At 45.2% G+C, this 22565-nt stretch overlaps 1 protein-coding gene across 1 annotated transcript in view; it reads right to left on the reverse strand.

The window, feature by feature from the left end:
• PLEKHG3 (pleckstrin homology and RhoGEF domain containing G3) overlaps positions 1 to 11432 on the reverse strand; it is a 71973-nt gene extending 60541 nt beyond the window's left edge. Inside the window, exon 1 of the mRNA XM_084804406.1 lies at positions 11394 to 11432. The gene's annotated coding sequence lies outside the window, so the exon portion shown is untranslated. The remainder of the gene's footprint in view (positions 1 to 11393) is intronic.
• Positions 11433 to 22565: the final 11133 nt, after the last annotated feature.

The raw sequence follows: 22565 nt of genomic DNA on the forward strand, positions 1-22565 counted from the left end.
CTCAAACCAATCTCATGTGCACAGAGCAGCAAAAACGGGCAATAGTTGCCGCCTCTGAAACCATTTTCAACCAGACAGACAGGCCACCATTCCCAGTACTCCTTGTGCTATTCTTCTGGACATCAGCTGAACAGAGAAGCCTTGAATTTCATTTTTTCCTGCAATAATAGAAAACCGGGGGAAATTACAGAAATGTACAACCTGTGTGAAACACTAAGGATGCTTTCATTTGGAAGGAATTTTATTCCACATCACTATACTAGCAGGCTGTGTAACATGTACCTTGGCTCAATAACTTTAAACAGCTAGATGATGTGACTCTACACTGTAGAGTTTCTACAGGCACCTTTTTTATTCTGCACACTAATCTGCAAGGAGGGGATGTGTAAGGGTTTCTGCCTTACAGCAGGAAGATGAATTGCAAGACATTGTGGCACCATCTAGCCATAAAACTGTAAGATTATATCACAGTACAAATGATTCCAAAAACTTATTTTGCAGAGACCAAATTTCTGTTTCAAATTACAAAGCAGAAAAATCTTCAATTGAGGTGAAAGTTGCATCTGCAAGACCAGTCCACAAACATCAACTCAAAACACAATGAGGTCAAAGGCACAGCAGACATGTGACATGACTTTTGCAGCTACACTCTTCTTGATCAAGAATATTAAAAGATCTCTCTCTTAAAGGAATGCTGTAAAATCTGACTACTTTGCTCGCTAGTCCTGCTTGCAGACTGCATTTTTTACTGCTGGGTTCTATTAGGACCTGCAAGAAGCAAGTTCTGGTACAGGTTTGTACATAGGACACATGTACAGAAATTGATCAATGCATAGCCTCCATTACGTTGTGAGAGAACTAAGGAGGACTCTTCCAAAGATGTTCTCCATTAAAAAAAAATCAACAGCTTTCTGATCTGACTACTTTGGGCCTTTGGCCAATCCCAGCTTTTTATTTTTAAATTATAAACATTCATTGAGCTCTACTGCAGCAACACGTAAAGGACATCTTAAAGTGATCTAAGCTAAGTATATATTGTCTAGCACCATGCTTATAAACAGCAGTTTCTTACAATTTATGATGACCAACACAACCCTGCACATCTTCATCTTTATTTGTTGTTGTTCAGTCGTGTCCGACTCTTCGTGACCCCATGGACCATAGCACGCCAGGCCTTCCTGTCCTGCGCTCTCTCCCGGAGAGTGCTCAAGTTCATATTCATTGCATCGGTGATGCTATCTAGCCATCTCTTCCTCTGCCGTCCCCTTCTCCTTTGGCCTTCAGTCCTTCCCAGCATCAGGGTCTTTTCCAGAGAGTTTTCTCTTCGCATTAGGTGGCCAAAATATTTGAGCTTCAGCTTCAGTCTCTGTCCTTCCAGCCCTGAGCACTCAGGGTTGATTTCCTTTAGTATGGACTGATTTGACCTCCTTGCAGTCCAGGGGACTCGTAAGAGTCTTCTCCAGCACCACAGTTCGAAAGCATCCATTCTTCGGCGCTCAGCCTTCCTTACAGTCCAGCTTTCACAGCCATACATTACTACTGGGAAAACCATAGCTTTGGTTATACGCACCTTTGTCGGCAAGGTGATGTCTCTGCTTCTTGCTACGCTGTCTAGGTTGGCCATAGCTTTCCTCCCAAGGAGCAAGCGTCTTTTAATTTCATGGCTACAGTCACCGTCTGCGGTGATCTTGGAGCCCAAGAAAGTAAAATCTGTCACTGCTTCCATTTCTTCCCCTTCTATATGCCAGGAAGTGATGGGGCCAGATGCCATGATCTTAGTTTTTTAATGTTGAGTTTCAAACCAGCTTTTGCACTCTCCTCTTTCACCCTCAACAAGAGGCTCTTGAGATCCTCTTCGCTTTCTGCCATTAGGGTGGTATCATCTGCATATCGGAGGTTGTTGATAATTCTCCCGGCAATCTTAATTCCGACCTCTGATTCATCCAACCCGGCATTTCTCATGATGTACTCTGCAGATAAGTTAAATAAGCAGGGTGACAATATGCAGCCTTGTCGTACTCCTTTCCCAATTTTGAACCACTCGGTTGTTCCATGTCTGGTTCTTACTGTTGCTTCTTGACCCTCGTACAGGTTTCTCAGGAGACAGGTAAGGTGGTCTGGTACTCCCATCACTTTAAGAATTTGCCACAGTTTGTTGTGATCCACACAATCAAAGGCTTTAGCGTAGTCAATGAAGCAGAAATAGACGTTTTTCTGGAATTCTCTTGCTTTCCCCATGATGCAGCAAATGTTGGCGATTTGATCTCTAGTTCCTCTGCCTCTTCGAAACCCAGCTTGTACTTCCGGTAGTTCTCGGTTCGCATACTGCTGAAGCCTAGCTTGTAGGATTTTGAGCATCACCTTGCTGGCATGTGAAATGAGCGCAATTGTGCGGTAGTTTGAACACTCTTTGGCGTTGCCCTTCTTTGGAATTGGAATGTAAACTGACCTTTTCCAGTCTTGCGGCCATTGTTGAGTGTTCCAAATTTGTTGGCATATTGAATGCAGCACTTTAACAGCATCATCTTTTAGGATTTTAAATAGCTCAGCTGGAATACTGTCATCTCCACTAGCTTTGTTGTTACTAATGCTTCCTAAGGCCCACTTGACTTCACTGTCTAGGATGTCCGGCTCAAGTTCAGTGACCGCACTATCATGGCTATCAGGGACATTAGGATCTTTCCTATATAGTTCTTCTGTGTATTCTTTCCACCTCTTCTTCATCTCATCTGCTTCTGTTAGGTCCCTGCCTTCTTTGTCCTTGATCATGCCCGTCTTTGCACAAAACGTTCCCTTGAGATCTCCGATTTTCTTGAAGAGATCTCTAGTCTTTCCCATTCTGTTGTTTTCCTCAGTTTCTTTGCATTGTTCATTTAAGAAGGCCTTCTTGTCTCTCCTTGCTATTCTCTGGAACTCTGCATTCAGTTGGTTATATCTTCCCCTTTCTTCCTTGCTTTTCGCTTCCCTTCTTTCCTCAGCTACTTGTAAAGCCTCATCAGACAGCCACTTTGCTTTCTTGCATTTCTTTTTCTTTGGGATGGATTTCGTTGCTGCCTCCTGAACAATGTTACGGACCTCCGTCCATAGTTCCTCAGGCACTCTGTCTATCAGGTCTAATCCCTGAAATCTATTCCTCACCTCCACTGTGTATTCCTAAGGGATATGATTTAGGTCATACCTGAATGTTTTAGTGGTTTTCCCTACATTCTTCAATTTAAGCTGAAATTTTGCAACAAGAAGCTCATGATCTCAGCCACAGTCAGCTCCAGGTCTTGTTTTTACTGACTGTATAGAGCTTCTCCATCTTTGGCTGCAAAGGACATAATCCATCTGATTTAGATATTGACCATCTGGTGATGTCCATGTGTAGAGTCGCCTCTTGTGCTGTTGGAAAAGAGTGTTTGCTATGATCAGCGTGTTCTCTTGGCAAAACTCTATTAGCCTTTGTCCTGCTTCATTTTGTACACCAAGGCCATGCTTGCCTGTTATCCCGGTGATTTCTTGACTTCCTACTTTAGCATTCCAATCCCCTATGATGAAGAGGACATCTTTTTTTGGTGTTAGTTCTAGAAGGTGTTGTAGGTCTTCATAGAACCGATCAACCTCAGCTTCATCGGCCTCAGTGGTTGGGGCATAGACTTGAATTACTGTGATGTTGAATGGTTTGCCTTGGATTCGTACTGAGATCATTCTATCGTTTTTAAGATTGTACCCCAGTACTGCTTTTCCCACCCTTTTGTTGACTACGAGTGCTACTCCATTTCTTCTAAGGGATTCTTGCCCACAATAGTAGATATGATGGTCACCTGAATTAAATTCGCCCATGCCTGTCCATTTTAGTTCGCTGATTCCGAAGATGTCGATGTTCAATCTTGCCATCTCATGTTTGACCACCTCCAACTTACCTTGATTCATTGATCTGACATTCCAGGTTCCTAAACAAAATTGTTCTTTACAGCATCGGATTTTCTTTTCACCACCAGACACATCCACAGCTGAGTGTCCTTTCGGCTTTGGCCCAGCCGCTTCACTCTTTCTGGCGCTACTTGGAAATACCCTCTGCTCTTCGCCAGTAGTATATTGGACACCTTCCGACCTGAGGGGCTCATCTTCCGGTGTCATCTCTTTTAGCCTTGTGTTACGTTCCATGGGGTTTTCTTGGCAAGAATACTGGAGTGGGTTGCCATTTCCTTCTCCAGTGGACCACATTTTGTCAGAACTCTCCGCCATGACCTGTCTGTCTTTGGTGGCCCTGCACGGCATAGCTTATGGCTTCACTGAGTTACGCAAGCCCCTTCGCCACAACAAGGCAGTGATCCATGAAGGGGCTTCATCTTTATAAATAGTCACAAATCCAGGGAGCATATCAGTTAGGGTTGTCAAGTGCCTCTGAGTGGCCCGGAAAAATACTATCCATAAACAAGTAAATTCAGATTACCTTATGAAGACTAAATGGGGTTAAATCCAAGTCCACCAGCCTGACCTGTTTGTGATCCAGCTGTTAATTAATTGAATACACAGAATCATAGAATAGTAGGTTGGAAGGGGCCTATAAGACCATCGAGTCCAACCCCTTCTGTGCAACCCACCTTGTTTTATCCCCAATACTACATTCTGTGAGGTAGGTTACATAGAGATAGTAGCTGACCCTAGCGAGTTTCATTGCTGAGATTTTAATCTCAGTCTCTTCATCCAAAGCACAGCACTCTATACAATATACCACACTGGCTTCCCATTTCCTTTGCCACAAGGATTGTTTTTACTGGTAAAAGGACAAGAATATTCTGCATGCATTTACTTTGAAGCTTGATCTGTACCTGCTAGAGAAAGAAAATAAACCACATCTCACAATCAAGATCACCCATTTCCTAGCTAAATTATGTGGCTTTTAAATTATCGTGTATGCAATATGTCTCTCTAGTTAAAAGAAGATACAGTGACTCTCACGTTCATTCCTCATAGTTTTACCCATTATTGTTGGGGACAAACTGTGCAATTGCCAGGTCTCCATAGTATATTATGTGGATCATGGATGTTTCTGTGCAAAGTAATGTTGGAGTGGAAGCATGCTCATGCTTGCAGACTGGTAATGTACTGGGTGTGACTGTTGATTCAATGAGGCTTGTCTGCTAGGCTCATTTAATGGCACAGCTGGTATTTTTGTGAGGCAGCTGCTTGCAAAAGCCAAATGACCTCATCAGGAGTCACTCAAAGACTTTGTATGAAGAATGGATTCCCAGAGTGGCTTCAGAGTGGAGGTCCATTACCATATGCAGACGACTGAGACTAGGAATAAAGGAAGGGAAATGTCTAATTCATAACTGCACAGCTGGACAAGATAGATAACGAAGTGTCTGATCACTTAGGATATTTAAGTTCTGCACCCCCTACCAAATTCAGTGTTATCCTGCCCTCCAGTGCAGGCAGATACACCAGGGATTTCCTCCAATTTCAGGTATTACTGAAGGGACCTGAAATTCCCTTCAGTAATAGGTAATTTTATTATTTAAAAAATAAAAAATAATAATAGGTGGCCCCTTATCCATCTCCTTCCTGAGGAGTTCTAACCCATCTCCAGGCTATGCAAATGATACACACAGTTTGGGTTGCACAGTACCTGGTATACTGCACAGACACTGGCCATATCTGCACAGAACAATAAGCCAGGATTCTAGAAAATCTTGGTTTGTCACAAACGTTGCTCCTCTCTGCTAGTGCAACCACTAAACAAACCAGGAATTCTTAAACCAAGAACAAACTTTGGTTTGTGATCCTGGCTTCATATCATATAACAGAATCATAGAATAGTAGGGTTGGAAGGGGCCTATAAGACCATCGAGTCCAACCCCCTGCTCAATGCAGGGATCCAAGTCAGAGCATCCCTGACAGATGGCTGTCCAGCCTCATCTTGAAGGCTTATGTGGGACACAACAAGCCAGGAACTCTGTTTTGGATGACATGCTAAACAAACAATTCCTGGTTTGTTTAGCAGTCACGGTAGCAAGGAGGAGCAAAGTGGTAGTGAATGGGCTATGTGCACCAGTGCACAGGATATGCCAGGACTCTCCAGAATCCCAGCTCACCATTTCATGAAAATGTGGCCATTGGCCACCCAAGAAAGGTTCCAGGCTGGGCGGGGGGTTAAAAATAAAAAGGCAAGGTCATCTCTAATCTTCATGGCTGCAGCTGGCTTTCATTGGATGGGGTTCTGGATAGCTCACTGCCTTTTGCTGTAGCTTCTAGCCTAGCCCAGTCCAGCATATACCTGCATACATCTCTCATACCATGCCTTTTTAACTACCCTGGACTTTGCAAAGAAGGGAAACATTAAAAGAAAGAAATGGTTAAAAATAGAATGACTTTCTACTCCAGCTTACCATGGCATGAACAATAGGGCACAGATCACATACTGCTACATAAAATGAGGTGGGAGGAAGCAGCCCCAAGTACCAACAAAAATTCCTGCATTTGAAATTTTTAAAAATGCACTGCCTAAGGTGGTTTCCTATAGCTCATTCCTCCTTTTGACTCTAGACTGCTTAGTACCCAAGAATAAGAGAGGGAAGAGGAGGTGAGTGGAGAGGGAAAAAGCAGCTGAAAGAAAAGTGTGATGGAGCAGCAAGTTTGAAATTAGAGGGCAGCAAAGGCTAAATGTCATTCATACAGCTGTAGCGGCAAGCACCCCCACCCAGTCTGGAATTCCAGTGCCAGCTCCACTACACACACACACACACACACACACACCCCTACTCTGCAAGCTATCTGCATTGGAGTTTTACTTTTTGCTGAGTTAACCTCACTAAATCCAGACCATTCCTGAGCCTTCAGTGTAGAGAGCTTGTGCTGTGCCTGCATGTACAAATCAAGGCACTGGAGGAAAAAGAAAAAGCTTTAAAGCCTTAAAAGGGAAGGGGCTTTGCTGTATTTGTAACAGAAAGGCCAACCGCAACGCACCAAGACTTGGATTTGTGACCTAGGAAGGAAAAAGGAAGATCTGTGTCTCTTGGGAAATGGAGGGCCTTTCATGGACTACATGTGTCATGTCTTGAGAAAATAACTGTATCTAGTAGATCGACATTGTCAAACACATCTCAGAGTTAACCTGCACTCTTTCTTTATTATGCACCAGAAGCAGAACCCTGCAGGGAAACACAGCTTGTCTATTAACAAGCTGGACTGGTGCGGTAGATGGTGGGTTTGGATATGGGAGATCTAGTTTTACTGCAGAAGCTCATTAGAAAGCCTCAGGCAAGTTACTCCTTTATGGCTTAACTAACCTCACAAGGATGTTGCAAGGATGAATAAATGAGATAATCATAAAACACTTGATATACCGAGGAAAAGGGCTGCAGATGTTAAGTGATACTAAATAAACGAAGATCCTGTATTAAATTAAAAAAAAAGAATCTCCTCTGTAGGTTTTCAATAAGTAGATTTTCAAAAGAACTCATCCTTCAGTACTTTCTTTAAATCAAGACTGTCTCATTCCACTGCACCATGGAGTGCAAAGCAGCAACACCAAAGCAGCCAACAGGCATTTGCAGCCATCTCAAATGTGCAAAGTATAAATAACTGCAAAGTATATTTCATGGGTCAACATGGCCAAGCACATGGATGCCTCAGTCAGATGCCCTTCTTGGGTGATGGCATTGGGGCCGAATTCTGCTCTGTTTCCACAAGGCGGACAGTGGCACTTACATGTTATGCAAATACACAAGAAAGCCCGACCACATGGGCAGAAGTTTTTATCATTATCAGTAGCAACGCAAGGAACCCCAGAGGCAATTACCCTGCTCTAAGTATACGCCAAGGGGGCCTGAAGTCCACCAGCTGGAATGTGCTTTGAATTCTCCATGCTTGACATAAACATGACTTGAGTTCAATATATTTCAATGCAGGCACTACCATACATGTGCCAGAATTTCTCTGTGGCTGCGTGTTTTTACAGTGGATGTCGACAATATGCACATCACTAAGCACCATGAGTTGGCAAAGGTCTTCTCTGCAGAACACATCCATAGTATCCGCCAAACAAGACTTTATTGGCTCCCTACCTATTACAACAGCGTATCTGTGACCTGAGAAACTGGGAACCAAGAGAGGACAAGTGTAAAGTAGGCCCAGATACCTATTTAATACTGGCAAAGTATGATTTTTTGATTTTCTGTTTCTGGATTGGAATCTCTAATACCCAACCCCAAACTCCACCAACTGGATGATCATGCAGGCAAAAGTGTGTGTGTGTGTGGGGGGGGATTTTCTGCCAATTCCCTTCTACCTTGCAGCCCCCAATGCCCATGAAAACCTCCATGAAAGTTTGGGAGGCCCTCCAGATCAGTGTGTAAGATGGAACTGGGAGCTGCAGGGGGAAAGAGGATTCAGCAAAAATCACTCCCCTGCCAGTTTCCTCAAGTGGGGAGGTTCCCCTGGGTCATCACCTCCATCAATGGAAGGAGCCCTTCCATTCAGACAGGTTCACCTTTGTATCCAACCCACTACATGGAAGTTAGAGCAGAGCTACACGTGCAGGAACACCCCATGATGCTATCTTCCTGGAACTATACTACTTCAGAATGCATAGCATGCTAGTTTTCCACACTTTTTTGATAGTGGTGGTGGCGGGGAATTTAACCATGTTTTCCCCTTAGCTATAGCCTAAAATGCTACAGTCCAAAAAGGGCTGTACCATGAAATATTTCACAATGAACAGCTTGTCTCTAAGTCTTTGATTTCAAGTGAAACTTACTTCCACATCCATCTGTTTACATTCATCACATTATTCTGCTTTCTGCCTGCCCCCTGCTTACCCATTTCTGTTTCATAGATGAGCATTCTCAGGGCATTTATCCAGACCACAAAATCCTCTAAGATTACCATACCCACACTGAGGTACATTTTCCAACACAAGCAGTATGTTTTTGATGTTAGTGGATACACACCCAACACATTTTAGAGCAAACATACCTTAATTGGAGCCATCCCCAACCAGGCGCCCTCCAGATGTGTTGGACTACAACTCCCACCATCCCCAGACAGAATGACCAATGCTTCTGGGGGTGCTGGGAGTTGTAGTCCAACACATCTGGAGGGCACCAGCTTGGAGGGTGGCTATCTTAATATGAGACCTCTCAACCTCCCAAGACCACAGATGGTTAAAAATATGGAGGGTTTTCAGCACCCTTTCTCATACTATGCCAGGACAGGAGAAGTGTCTACAGGAATAGAACCCTAAGGAAAAACCTGCTGGCTCCAAGGGCACAGGCACCATAGAGAGGAGTGTCCGAAATCTTTTTTTTTAATACTTCAAAATAATCACTATGTTTGGAGTTTCAGTTCCAGAAAGTAAGACAAAAAAAAAAAGTATTGTACACTGCCCGGAGAACTTCAGTTATTGGGCAGTTTAAGAGTACATTAAATAAATAAACAAATAAATAAGAGTATCTCTTCTAGGACCAGCGATGTGCCTGATGAAGAATTCTGTGTCATTCAAAAGCATGCATACTTCTGTTGGTTCAAGAGGAGGCATGGCATTCCCTATTTATATACCTTTTAATTACAAATAATTCCCCTTACCCTCAGAGGTGCCCCTCCGTACTATGCCTTGTTTGTAAATGGAAGCAACCAAAACTGAATAGTTCACAGTGGGAATTGCCCTGCCTAGGCATTAGCAGCCAGAACAAAGGGGAAGCCAGAGCAGAAGCCAGGTGACTGCAGAGACCATTTGCCAGTGCCACTTGGGTTTGATGGACTTGATTGTATGCACATGTCTGCACTGATCTCTTGACATAACAACATTCCTGAACAGCAGGAGGCTGGAGAGCTACAGCTTTCAGCTCTAATGGGCCCCTGAGGTCACTAGGCAGCCCCAGAATTCCCTTCACAATATATCCAGGTTAACACTCTCATCAGATTTCCCCTGAGGGCTATCAGACCCAATTATTTCCTCTCCCAGTTTGGAACTCAGCCACTGCCCCCACCACAGCTGTAACTACACACTCACACCATGATTTATTTATTTTTGTATTTATTATTACATTTATATCCCACTTTTTTTTTCCTTTTGCAAAGAACCCAAGCAGGCTTACATGGTCCTCCTCCTCTCCATTTTATCCTCATAACAATCCTGTGAGGTAGGTTAGGCTAGGAGTCAGTATCTGGCCCAAAGATACCCAGTGAGCTTCATGGCTGAGCAGGGAGCAGAACCCTGGATCTCCCGACTCCATCCAATACTCTAACCACAACACCACATAAGAAGAGCCATGCTGGATCAGACCAAGGGTCCATTTAGTCCAGCATTCTGTTCATTGTTTGAGAAGAATTAATCCAGAATACCTCAAATTCCCTGGTTCCTGTGTTCCCCCCAAACCACTCCATCACAAGCACCCACTTGAAAGGGTAGGGAAATCCACCGTAATGGTGGAACAGAAGAGTGGTTAACAGTGCAATCCTATAAGTGACTACTCAGAAGCAAGCCCCACTGAGTTCAATGGTTATTACTCCCAGGTAATTGTGTACAGGACTGCAGCTTAAAACGGATTTCAGCGGCAATCCTATGCCTCCTTTCCTGGGAGAAAGCCCCACTGAAATCCATAGGGCTTGCTTCTGAATAGATGTGTATAGTTTTTGCGCTCTCCGGGAATAACGATCATTAGGTATCTTCAGTGTGTGTGATCACACGCACAAAACCCCCTCACCCACGCTACCTTTCGTTGGTGCTTCAGGACAGACGATAGACAAGGGCAGGAGTCCCACGTCTAGAAACGCAAACCAAGAAATCCAGGACTGCACTCCCACACACCCATTTCCTGGGCTCAGGCAGGGCAGGATATATAATCAACAGCTGTCTACAGAATTCCGGAGCGCGCGGAAAAGAAATCACTATTATTTCCAAAAGCAGCTGCCGCAGCAGGACAACGAAGTACACGCCTCCCCTTCACAGGTCATGAAGCGCCCGATTATATGTAACAGCACAAGCCAATTTCCGCGTGGGCTGGCAAAGCCTTTTAGAGCCTTTCGGATCCAAGTCATTTCGAATAATCCCTGCCGAGGTGGCGACCCCCGACGGCAAGGACACAGGAGGGCACCTGCGCAGGGATGAAGCCGCCCGCCCGGGAACTACTGGGCCATTTCAAAGGGAAAAGGGAGGGGAAGATGGGGGGAGGGATTGAAGGAGAGTCGCTAAATCCCAGTGAGGAGCATGCACACGCCCCTAAGCCGCCTGCGGTGCAAACAGGAGCCCCGAGAGACCCCCATCGAAAAAGGGGGAAACTCCGGTGGTTTGGAGCCAGCGCCACTTGGTACCGATAGTAATGCCCCGCATGGACACAAGAATTCAGACGGAGCTCTTCTTCCCGATAGTGAAACACACACACACACACACACACACACCTCACCCGACTTTACTAAGAGCTGCGGCGGCCAACTCCGGTGCCGGGGAGCTCACGATCCACGCGACGGAAGGCAACACTGCGATTACAGCGAGCTGCAGCCAGGCAGGAAGCTCCCGCAGCCCACGATAGCTGTTAGGGAGGGAAGGAAGGAAAAGAAGGGCGGGAGGGTCACTAACGCTCCGGGTAGGTGGAGACTCCGGGAGCCGCAAGGAGGGGCCGCGACCGAAGCAACTAAAGCGGCGGCAGCGCCTGCCGCCTGCCAATTATTAACCCAGACCTACCTGGGCCGGCGCGCCGAGTTCCTCCTCTCCTGGCGACGGCATGCTAGGCGGGGCGGAGCCATTCCGAGCCGTAGCTCGGGGCGATGGTACCGCCCCGAAACTCCCGCCTGCTCGCCCGACCTTTCCCAGCGCCCGATTTAGAAGACCAGCAGGGAAGCGCTCATGAAGCCGGTATCGAGCTTCGAGACAGAGAGGAGAACTTATCACCCGCTTCGGAAGCATTCCGGGTGACACGCCAAATGAGTACTAAGGCGATGTTTTGAGTTGAACCAGATCCCGTTAGGTACGAAAACTGCGGAGATACACTTATTCATCGTTTTCATGGCGCTTTCCTGAGAACTATAACGGCTTTCTGAATTCTTATGCCATTTCTAAGAAGACATAAGGCTATCAATGGCTACTAGTCCTGATAGCTACATGCTACCTCCTGAATGGGAGGCAGTAGCCTGTGTACACCAGTTGCTGGGGGACATGGGCGGGAGGTGCTGTTGCAGTCATTTCTTGGCTTGTGAGTTTCCCACAGGCAGCTGGTTGGCCACTGTGTGAACAGAAAGCTGGACTAGATGGTCCCTTTGACTGATCCAGCAGGGCTCTTCTTACGTTCTTATCTGCTTCACCTTCATCTGTTTGCTGAAGAGTTCTATTTAATTCGAAAAGCCTCAACAGAAGTGGAGCTCAACATATATTGAACATTTTAACCATTTAAAAATACCTTATTCTGTATGGCCAACAGAGCAACAGTTGTCTGTAATTTTGACTGCGCTGTCTGCAGGCACAGGTGACTCTCCATTCCCGAGCAGACAACGCCGGTAACCTGGCCAACGACAACAACAACATTTTATTATATGGTCATAGACCATTTGAAACACAAAATAATCCTCAAAATAAAATACTTAAGACCCCCCCCAACAATTCAGCAATTATTTAAAATATTTTAAATTTAAATACAATTAACATAGTATATTAAAATATCATCAGCCAGTTGTTGCATATGAGGCTGGAGAATGACCTTACGAATTTTAACAGCAGAAAATAAAAATTTTGCAACCACCTCTGTTACATCCTTATTGGTATCAGCCAATAAGTAAATCAAATACCAGTCAGAAGATTTATTTATTTATTAAATTTATTAATCGCCCATCTGACTGGTCACCCAGCCACTCTGGGCGATGTACAACCCACCATAAACAATTTAAAACAATAAAATTTTACCATAATTTTTTTTTAAAAAAATACCCTAACCCACCCCAAATGCTTGCCTGAACAACCATGTTTTTAATGCACGACGGAAGCTCATTAAAGAGGGGGCATGACGGAGTTCCCTAGGGAGGGAGTTCCACAGAGTGGGGGCCACCACAGAGAAGGCCCTCTCCCTCGTCCCCACCAGTCTAGCTGTCCTGGCTGATGGGACAGAGAGAAGGCCATCCGAGGCTGATCTTGTTAAGCGGCCTGTCTGGTGCTGCTGGAGGCGCTCCTTAAGATAGGCTGGGCCGGAACCATATAGGGTTTTAAAGGTCAAAACCAACACCTTGAATTTGGCCCGGAAAACAACTGGTAACCAGTGCAACTCCTTCAGCACTGGAGTGATGTGATCTCGCCGGCGGCTGCCTTTAATCAGGCGAGCCGCCGCGTTCTGTACCAGCTGCAGTTTCCGAACCGTCTTCAAGGGTAACCCCACGTAGAGCGCATTACAGTAGTCTAAATGAGAGGAGACCAGGGCATGTACTACCGATGGGAGCAGATGGTCGGGAAGGTAGGGGCGCAGCCGCCGTATCAGATGGAGTTGATACAGCGCTGTCCGGCTCACAGCTGACACCTGAGCCTCCATGGACAGCTGGGAGTCCAAAATGACCCCCAGGCTGCGGACCTGGTCTTTCAAGGGTAGCTGTACCCCATTCAACACCAGGTCAACATCCCCCAGCTTCCTCTTGTCTCCCACCAAAAGTACCTCGGTCTTGTCAGGGTTGAGCTTCAGCTTCAGATCTTCTGGGGAATTTATTTACAATAGGTGTAATAAGTCTTATTCACTCGTCTCTATAGAAATTACAAAAAAGGAGTGCATACATGTGATAAAAACTCTACTGCTTCATCTTCGCATAAACAAAGATGATTTGTATAAGGGATCCCCTGGAAGCGACCGTCCAGTACAGCAGAAGGAATTGCATTAAACCTAGGTTTAGAAAAGATGTTCCGATATTTAGGAATGGTCAAATTTACAAGGTATTTTGCACAACTCTTCATGTCAAATGTCAAGCCTAGATGAATTGGAGAACAAGTAGTATGGGCAGCAGATAAGGAATATTGGGTATCTGTGTCTTTAATCCAGAGCGCAAGTATAGATTTTGCTTGAGAAATATCTTGGGTAGAAAGAAAGCTATCAGAAAAACCCAACATCTGTAATTTGCCTCTGATAGCTTTAGACCACTGGCTGATGTAATTGTCTTCCCAGAGAAGGGGCACATATCCTTGTTTGGAATTTGCATAAATTAGTTTTTAGCCAGTATCTAAATGCCCGACGCCAAGCAATACATTCCACCGATGAAAACCCAGCCTCGAGCCTTAGAACTGCTGATGGCGCACAATTAGGTGTACCAAAGTGTCGAGGAAAAAAAGATGAAAGTATTTGTTCTAAGGCAGAGGAAAACCCTAAGATCCACACTGGAACTCCAGATAATAATTGTGGCAGCACCTTAGCCTTAAATACGCTGAGGGCAGCAGGAATAAACTGTCCTCCTCGAGTATAAAACAAACGAACTATGGCTTTAGCACTATTTGATGCTGATTGTATAGCAGAAGTCTGATGAGCCACCCAAGAACCAGAAGATTGGAAAACAATCCCCAAATATCTAAACTGCCTAACTTGTTCTGTGGCCTGGCCACCTATTTTTTCAGAGAAAGGCTTTTGGTAAAAACCATAATCTTGGTTTTACTAAAATTAATAGCACATTTTCTTTACAATAACCTATAAATGATCTCAGCATTCCTTTCAAGCCAACTTTAGTAAAAGAAAGGAGAACAGCACCCTCTGCATATAAAAGTATGGGGATGCTAACTGTGGCCAGCTTGGGGGCATGAAAATCCCATGAAGAATAAAACTTAGATAGATAATTAAGGTACAGATTAAATAGCATAGGTGCAAGTATACAACCTGGCAGACACACACAAGGTGGTCATCTCACAGAATCAATGTTCTAAAGGAGCCTTCCCCAATTCGTGCCCTCTATAGGCTGGACTACAACTCCTGTCATCCCCAACCAGCATGGCCAATGGATCTGCTAGCTAGAGATGATGGGAGCTGTACTCCAACACATATGGAGGGCAATGGCTTGGGGATGGCTGTTATAGAGATTGCTAAATGCTTCCCAATTCCTACATGGTTCAAAATAATGGGAAAGCTATTGGCCCCCATAATGATGTCCCCAACATTTATTTTGCTGCATGTACATGTGCTAGGAAAGGCCAACTTTTGTCCAGTGCATGTACATACAGTAAAAATGTCATGTGTAGGATTGTTCTCTGCTGGTGATTTACAAACCTATTTCAGCAATGCACTGTCAGAAATGTATAGTTACACTTCATCCATACATATATACACACAGAAACTCATACAGAGAGAGAGAGATGACTTGGCCTCTTGGCTGCCTTTTCCACATTGTATGACACCACTGTTCTAGTGATACACCCATCTAGTGTTGGATTCTGTGGCCCACTTATAGGTCCACAAAAATCATCTTCAGCACTGCTTTCTTCCATCCTGTTTTCCTAGCTCATCACGTGCATAAGATATTGAGTGCTGCCTCTCTTCTACCCTTTCCCACCCCTCCATGCATCTGAAAGGCCATAAAACAGGAAAAATAAAGCTCTGGTTGTAGTCAGTTTTTAATGTGATCTGAGATGTGGCCCATAAGTTTTCCCATTTTTCTCCAATCAATAAGAAACAAGAATGGCCTTGTATCTTGCAAGAAATTATAATTAATAATAGTAATAGAGACCCACATAGTAAATAAATAGTGAAGAATCAGGCCGGCTGCCCTCTGAGGTTCAAAAAGTGACCTTGGAGAGGGGGATAAAAGGGCATTTTGGTGGACGGGGAGGGCAGGAGACTGGAGAGGCCAAGATACAAGCTACCTTGATGCCTCTCCAGACTCCTAGAGCCTCCTTCCCTCCCCTTCTGAAGTGTTGTTACTAGACTGGCAAAAAAGCCCAACTAGCGAAAAATGCAAGGTGGGAGGATGGGGAGGCAAAGATTGCTGTTGCCATTCTTCCCACCCTGCACTGGATGTCTGGAAGCCTCCAAGTTCAGGGGCTTCTGACTAAAAATGCTAAAAAGCCATACAGAACAAAACGTCTTTAACAGCCAGACTTAAACTGATCAGAACTGACTGATTTCTGATTGAGCATGCTTAGAGTTGTAGTACATGAAGTTGATGATAAGTGTTGCTTGCTAGTGCTACAATCTAGGAGAGGAGTTGTTCTTATCAATAAATGTCTCATTGTAAATGCAAAACAAGATAACACAATGAGACTGTGTCCTCAGCCTAGGGCCTGGGTCGCTTACAATGGTCTGAATGCAACCAACACCATAATTAAGCCATTACTCCTTTAGCTAAGGTCTGGAGCAGATCTTCTTCCAGATGTGGAGTTTACAACACAGAAACCCACATAGGTAATGTAAACCACTAGCATTGCTACAAGTGATGCTATAACTAGGTATCAAGCTGGAGGTCTCATGGATGACTGGTGAGAAAATTAACAGGCCATGTTTACAAGCACTGTAATCTAGTCCTGTGGCTCTTGCGGGATGGAATTCTGCAGCTGGCAGAGTATGGTGAGGACATCGGGATAAAGGCAGAGAGAACACGGAAGTGTAGTAGGAGAACTATATGCTATGAAAAGGAAATAGCATATAGTTGTCGATCACAAGCTGAATATGAGCCAACAATGTGATGTGGCTGCAAAAAAGGCAAATGCTATTTTGGGCTGCATTCATAGAAGCATCGCTTCCAAATCCCGGGAAGTACTAGTTCCCCTCTACTCAGCACTGGTTAGGCCTCATCTGGAGTACTGTGTCCAGTTCTGGGCACCACACTTTACGAAGGATGCAGACAAACTGGAGAGGGTTCAGAGGGGGGCAACAAAGATGATCAGGGGACTGGAAACAAAGCCCTATGAAGAGAGACTCAAAGAACTGGGCATGTTTAGCCTTGAGAAGAGAAGACTGAGGGGAGATATGATAGCACTCTTCAAGTATTTGAAAGGTTGTCACAGAGAAGGCCAGGATCTCTTCTTGATCATCCCAGAGTGCAGGACACGGAATAATGGGCTCAAGTTACAGGAAGCCAGATTCTGGCTGAACATCAGGAAAAACTTCCTGACTGTAAGAGCAATACGACAATGGAACCGATTACCTGGGGAGGTGGTGGGCTCTCCCACACTGGAGGCCTTCAAGATGAGGCTAGACAGCCATTTGTCAGGGATTCTCTGACTTGGATTCCTGCATTGAGCAGGGGGTTGGACTCGATGGCCTTGTAGGCCCCTTCCAACCCTACTATTCTATGATTCTATGAAAGAGGTGAGAGTGGAAGGGGAATGACATGAAGCAGACTAGGTATCAAGGCTGAGCCCAAGCAATTGGGTTCCTGGGTAAGGATTTAGGTCTGAACCAACCCCTTAGTGCAGACCTCCACTTCCCCAAAGCTGCACTTCAAAGGTGACTCTCAGTTGGAAGGTATCTCTCGTAACTGACAGGTAACTTTAACATGCTTATGTCACTCATCTGGACCAAAGGCTGTCAGGAGGAAACAGCTGAAATGAGGCAGAGCAAATTATGGATAAATGTCAGTTCTGTCCAATGGACAGCCAGGCCCTGAAAAGCATGGTGCTGGGGGTGGGGGCAAGACCAGAGGAGATGCAGAAGAGATAGGCCATGAGAAGGTTGCCTTAGCCGCTCCACAAGATATGTGAAATACAGGTGGTCCACTCAAAGCTTGTTCCCTGACCCACTATTGTGTCTCTGTGCCAGCACAGGGCCTGTTCTAGTTAGTGCCTACGTTCCCAGAAGCAGGCCTTGGTCGGCCACCTGACCGGCACAATAATGCAGCCATTCTGCATAGGAAGACAGGGTGCATTGTACAGCCACAGCCGCCTAAGAGCTGTTCATGCAGCTCTTCTGCCTGAAAAGAAGTATTGTTCAGGGTGACCCACCCTTCAACCTCTCCCCAACACCAGGGAGGCAGAGCTGTTTGCAGCAGCCAGAACAGCACCATTCAGAGTCCTCCCCATCCCACAGCTGCTGCTGCTGGGCCTGCCCTCTCTTAGTGCTGCAAAGCCTTGATCAAGCAGGCCCTGGCTAGGCCAGCTGACCTATGCAACTCAAAGCTTGGGACCTTCAGTGTGGAACATAAGCAGAAGGCAAGTGGATGGAAGAATCCTTTTGAGAGGCAGCTACTGGTTCTATGCCCAGGAGAGGGAGCAGATTATTTTTGGCAGGACTGAGGGGTTGAATTCATTTATGGTGGTGCTACCTGGAATATGTCCAGTGTAATTCAGGGACCACTCAGCACCCAAACTTGGCTCGGAGAAATAGCCCCAGATATTGACCTGGTTCACATGACACAGCACAGCTTCTTGGGGGTTATTTAGCTGATGACAAGCCATGGCACCTGCAAGTGGCACTTTGCATTTCCAACCCCTACTTGTCATGCCATGTGAACCCAGAAAGTGTGGTCTGTTCTGGGGTTATACCAGGGTTATACAAAGGTTGATTAACCCTTGTATAACCCAAGCTTGCCAGGTTCACACAACAGGACAATCCCTGAGCGGGGGTTGGATATGCAAAATGGCAGCCACGCTCCCCTGCATGCGCCACAGGCTCACTGTGGGTTAAATAATCCATGGTGGGCTGTCGTGTCATGCAAACTGGCTGACTGGGTAGGGCAGCATAACGTTTAAGCCACCAAGGAGCTATGCAGCAGGATAGCATATTCCAGGTAAACTGTCGTTCCTGAAAACAGAGCAAAGCGAGCAGAGCAGGTTGATTGAGCAGCACGAGGAGAAAACAACAGAATTGGTAGAAATTCTTTAGAGATGAATTAAAACCTAAATTTCAGCTGTCTCTCTAATGCAACTGGTTCTCTGCTGTTACACGTCTTCCTGGTTTAACCATCAACACTGCTGTTGTCCGGATTTCCCAGCAGTGTCCCAAAAAGTGAATTTATATGCAAATACTGAGATCATGTAGCTACCAAAGTCATGCACCCAAGACGTATGGGCAATTATGGCCTGCGGAACTTTCTATTGTTTTCTCAAGCATGAAGCAGCTGCGGGACTCTCTATTTACAGCCCAGTCAGAGCATACACTGCCCTATTTGGAACTTGCTAGACAGTTAAAGCCCAAGGGTTAAATGACACAAGTGCAGCAGTAAAGAGGAAGATACCTTAAAAATCCACATTCAGTTATTTTACTAGAATGGCTTTGGGCTGGCAGAAGGGTTAAAGAAAAGGATATGATTTTGGAAAAGCAGCAGTTTCCAGTTGCACCGTAAGGGCTTCCCAGTGCATCATGATACTGTGGAGCACCACAGGTGAGGTGCTAGTTGGCATCAAGATTCAGGATCAAACTGCAAGGATGTGAGCTTATCAGGACCATTAATGAACCAGATAAGAGGCTGAACCTGAACACGTTATCTTACAGAACCATAGAATAGTAGGGTTGGAAGGGGCCTATGAGACGATCGAGTCCAACCCCCTGCTCAGTGCAGGAATCCAAGTCAGAGCATCCCTGTCCAGCTTCATCTTGAACGCCTCCAGTGTGGGAGAGCCCACCACCTCCCTAGGGAATTGGTTCCATTGTCGTATTGCTCTAACAGTCTGGACGTTTTTCCTGATGTTCAGCCAGAATCTGGCTTCCTGTAACTTGAGCCCTTTATTCCGTGTCCTGCACTCTGGGATGATCGAGAAGAGATCCTGGCCTTCCTCTCTGTGACAACCTTTCAAGTACTTGAAGAACACTATCATATCTCCCCTCAGTCTTCTCAAGGCTAAACATGCCCAGTTTGGTCAGTTTCTCTTCACAGGGCTTTGTTTCCAGTCCCATTTATCTTTGTTGCCCTCCTCTGAACCCTCGCCAGCTTGTCTGCATCCTTCTTAAAGTGAGGTGCCCAGAACTGGACCCAGTACCAAGATAAGGCCTAACCAGTGCTGAGTAGAGGGGAACTAGTACTTCCTGGGATTTGGAAGCTATGCTTCTATTAATGCAGCCCAAAATAGCATTTGCCTTTTTTGCAGCCACATCACATTGTTGGCTCATATTCAGCTTGTGAATACAACAATTCCAAGATCCTTCTCGCTTGTCGTGTTGTTGCAAGTCCGGTTGATTCCAACATAATTTATATCCTCAAATAATGGGTAGAACTGGGCTATAAGTATTCACAAGTTCTCAAAATATTTATTTACCTAGGGCACAATCCTATGCATGTTTAGACAGAAAAAACATCCTGCAACTTCCAGCATCCTCCAGCCAGTCATGCTGGCTGGAGAAATGGTGGGAGTTGTAGGACTTTTCTCATCTAAAAACATGCATAGGATTGCATTTCTATACTGCCCAATAGCCGAAGCTCTCTGGTCGGTTCACAAAAAACCCTTAAACCCATAAAATACAATAGCATAATAAAACATATAAAAACATTTAAAAGTTTAAAACAAAATAAAACTAGAGTAAAAAATCAAAGTAACAGCTAGCAATGTAGCATCTAATCTAGGGTATATCAGCCTGGCATAATAAGGAAGGTGTCGTTTGGGAATGAAAGATACAAGTAGAATTGTGGTTTTCACAGAATTAACCTAATATAGTGGATATGGTTTGGAATAGAAGGGTATCAGCATAGGTCTGAATGGGGACCGCTTTGCAACAGGAGACCTGTGCTTCAGTATGAAAGGGCATCCATCGTGGCCCAGTATAAAGAAGCAGCAACAGCTCAGGGAAGGCACAGACGAACCCAGATCTGGAATAGTAACGGCACAATCCTATGGATGTTTAGATGGAAAAAAGTCCTACTATTCCCAGCATGCCCCAGCCATAGGCTAGGGGTTGTAAGCCTTTTTCTGTCTTAACATGCATAGGATTGCACCTTAAGGGTTTAAAACTGTGTAACATCAGTGCAGATTGGGTGTGCTGAAAGGCTGAAGCAGCAGAGAAATTGTTTTTTTCATGTAAGCAAATATTTTACCATTAAAATGAATTGTAATAATTTGTATATTGCTCTTCTCAGTGGAAGCTGGTGGCTCCTATTTCAGTGGGGCTGTGAATCCACTCTGGGTTTCAGTCAAAAATCAAAAGAAGCTATCCCCAAAATGGGTTCAGCACCTTGGATAGCTCTTGTAGAGTTCTTCTGACTGAAACCCAGGGCGGATTCACCGCCCCACTGAAATAGGACCCACCAGCCTCCACTGGGTCTTCTAGAAGGAGGAGAATATGAAAAGGAAAAGCAACCTGTTGAGACTTGAGGTAAGGGGAAATTGGCCGCTTCTTTGCTGAGCTGGGTCCCGAGACAGAGAGGAGGAAGCAACAAGCCAGACTGTTTGCCAGGCTCTTTACTCAAGTTCCTGGCAAATGCCAAGCAGAGATGATTGTCACAGCATTGCGCAAGGCTATACAAAGGGCAATCTTATTTTTAAGTTTAAAACAAAACATTGGAGCACTCTCACTGGCCATCCTTGTGCAAATGGGAGGATAAAACATGTATTTTTCTTTCCAAACACAATTCCTCACCTTCAGGTGCTGATATTCTCATACATTAAGGGCGCAATCCTATCCAGATAGGTGGTCACCTCCGAACTCAGAGATGACTGCCTAGCCAAAGCAGGGCAGGAGAAGCACGGAGGGCATTGTTCCCCACACGCTTCTCCCGCCCTGCATTTTTGGCTAGACAGCTGATTGCGGCTGTCCAGCCATGGGAGGATGGAGCCGGGGAGGAGGCTGCTGTACGACATAGGATGTGTCGTACAGGCATTTCCGTCCTCCCTGCCCCAGAACGACCCTTTTCGGTTGCTCCATGCTCCTCTTGCGAGCATGGAGGATAGGGTTGTTTCATGCTGCCTCCGAGGCAGCATGGAAGTGGGGGGAGTTCGGTTCCCGCATAACATGATATCCTATGGCCATCCAGTCGCTGTCTAGTGGCCATAGGATTGCTCCCTCCATGTATTTTCAGATGTGGGCATGATCTGTGAAAATGTACCCTTCACTTTTAAAAAGCACTTCCATGAGCTCTTAGGGAACTGAAAGTATACAGGCTATATGTCAAAAATATTAAAGTGACTAATGCCATCTAGAGATAGGGATAGGGATATTTGCGGCCTTCCCCAACCTGGTGCCCTTCAGCATTTGCCATGCTGGCTGGGGAGGATGAGGTTTATAGGCCAACAGATTTGGAGGGCACCAGGAGGCTGAAAGCTCCGGGCTGGGGGAGGCTGAAAGCTTAAAAAATCAGGCAGTTGGAATCTCTGCTAATACAAAGCAGTCCTGACTCAAAATCACAAAATTAAAAAATTGAAACAGGCATTAATATTATATTTCATTTCCCCCTTTATTAACAAATACTTTAATACTGCTGCTACACCAAAGAAATATCTGATGCATCAAAAGACTTGTCTGATTTCCCCGTATGTCCATTTACCATACGTTCATTGTCTGACATAATACAATGGACATCGAAGAAGAGAGCAGAGGAAATGGTTTTGGTGTGTCGTCTCCAGTAGCCAGTAGAGTTGTAATAACATTAGTGTGCATCCTTAAAAGGAGAGATTGCTACATGACTTTAGTCCTTTCAAGGCTTTGTGCATGGGGTAATGAGAATGCTACTGTATGTTGTCAAATTAGATGACCTGTTTTCTTTTG

This window comes from Heloderma suspectum, chromosome 1, assembly GCF_057233095.1.
Source record: "Heloderma suspectum isolate Gila_16-S chromosome 1, 16-S_ref, whole genome shotgun sequence".
Classification (NCBI taxonomy): Eukaryota; Metazoa; Chordata; class Lepidosauria; order Squamata; family Helodermatidae; genus Heloderma; species Heloderma suspectum.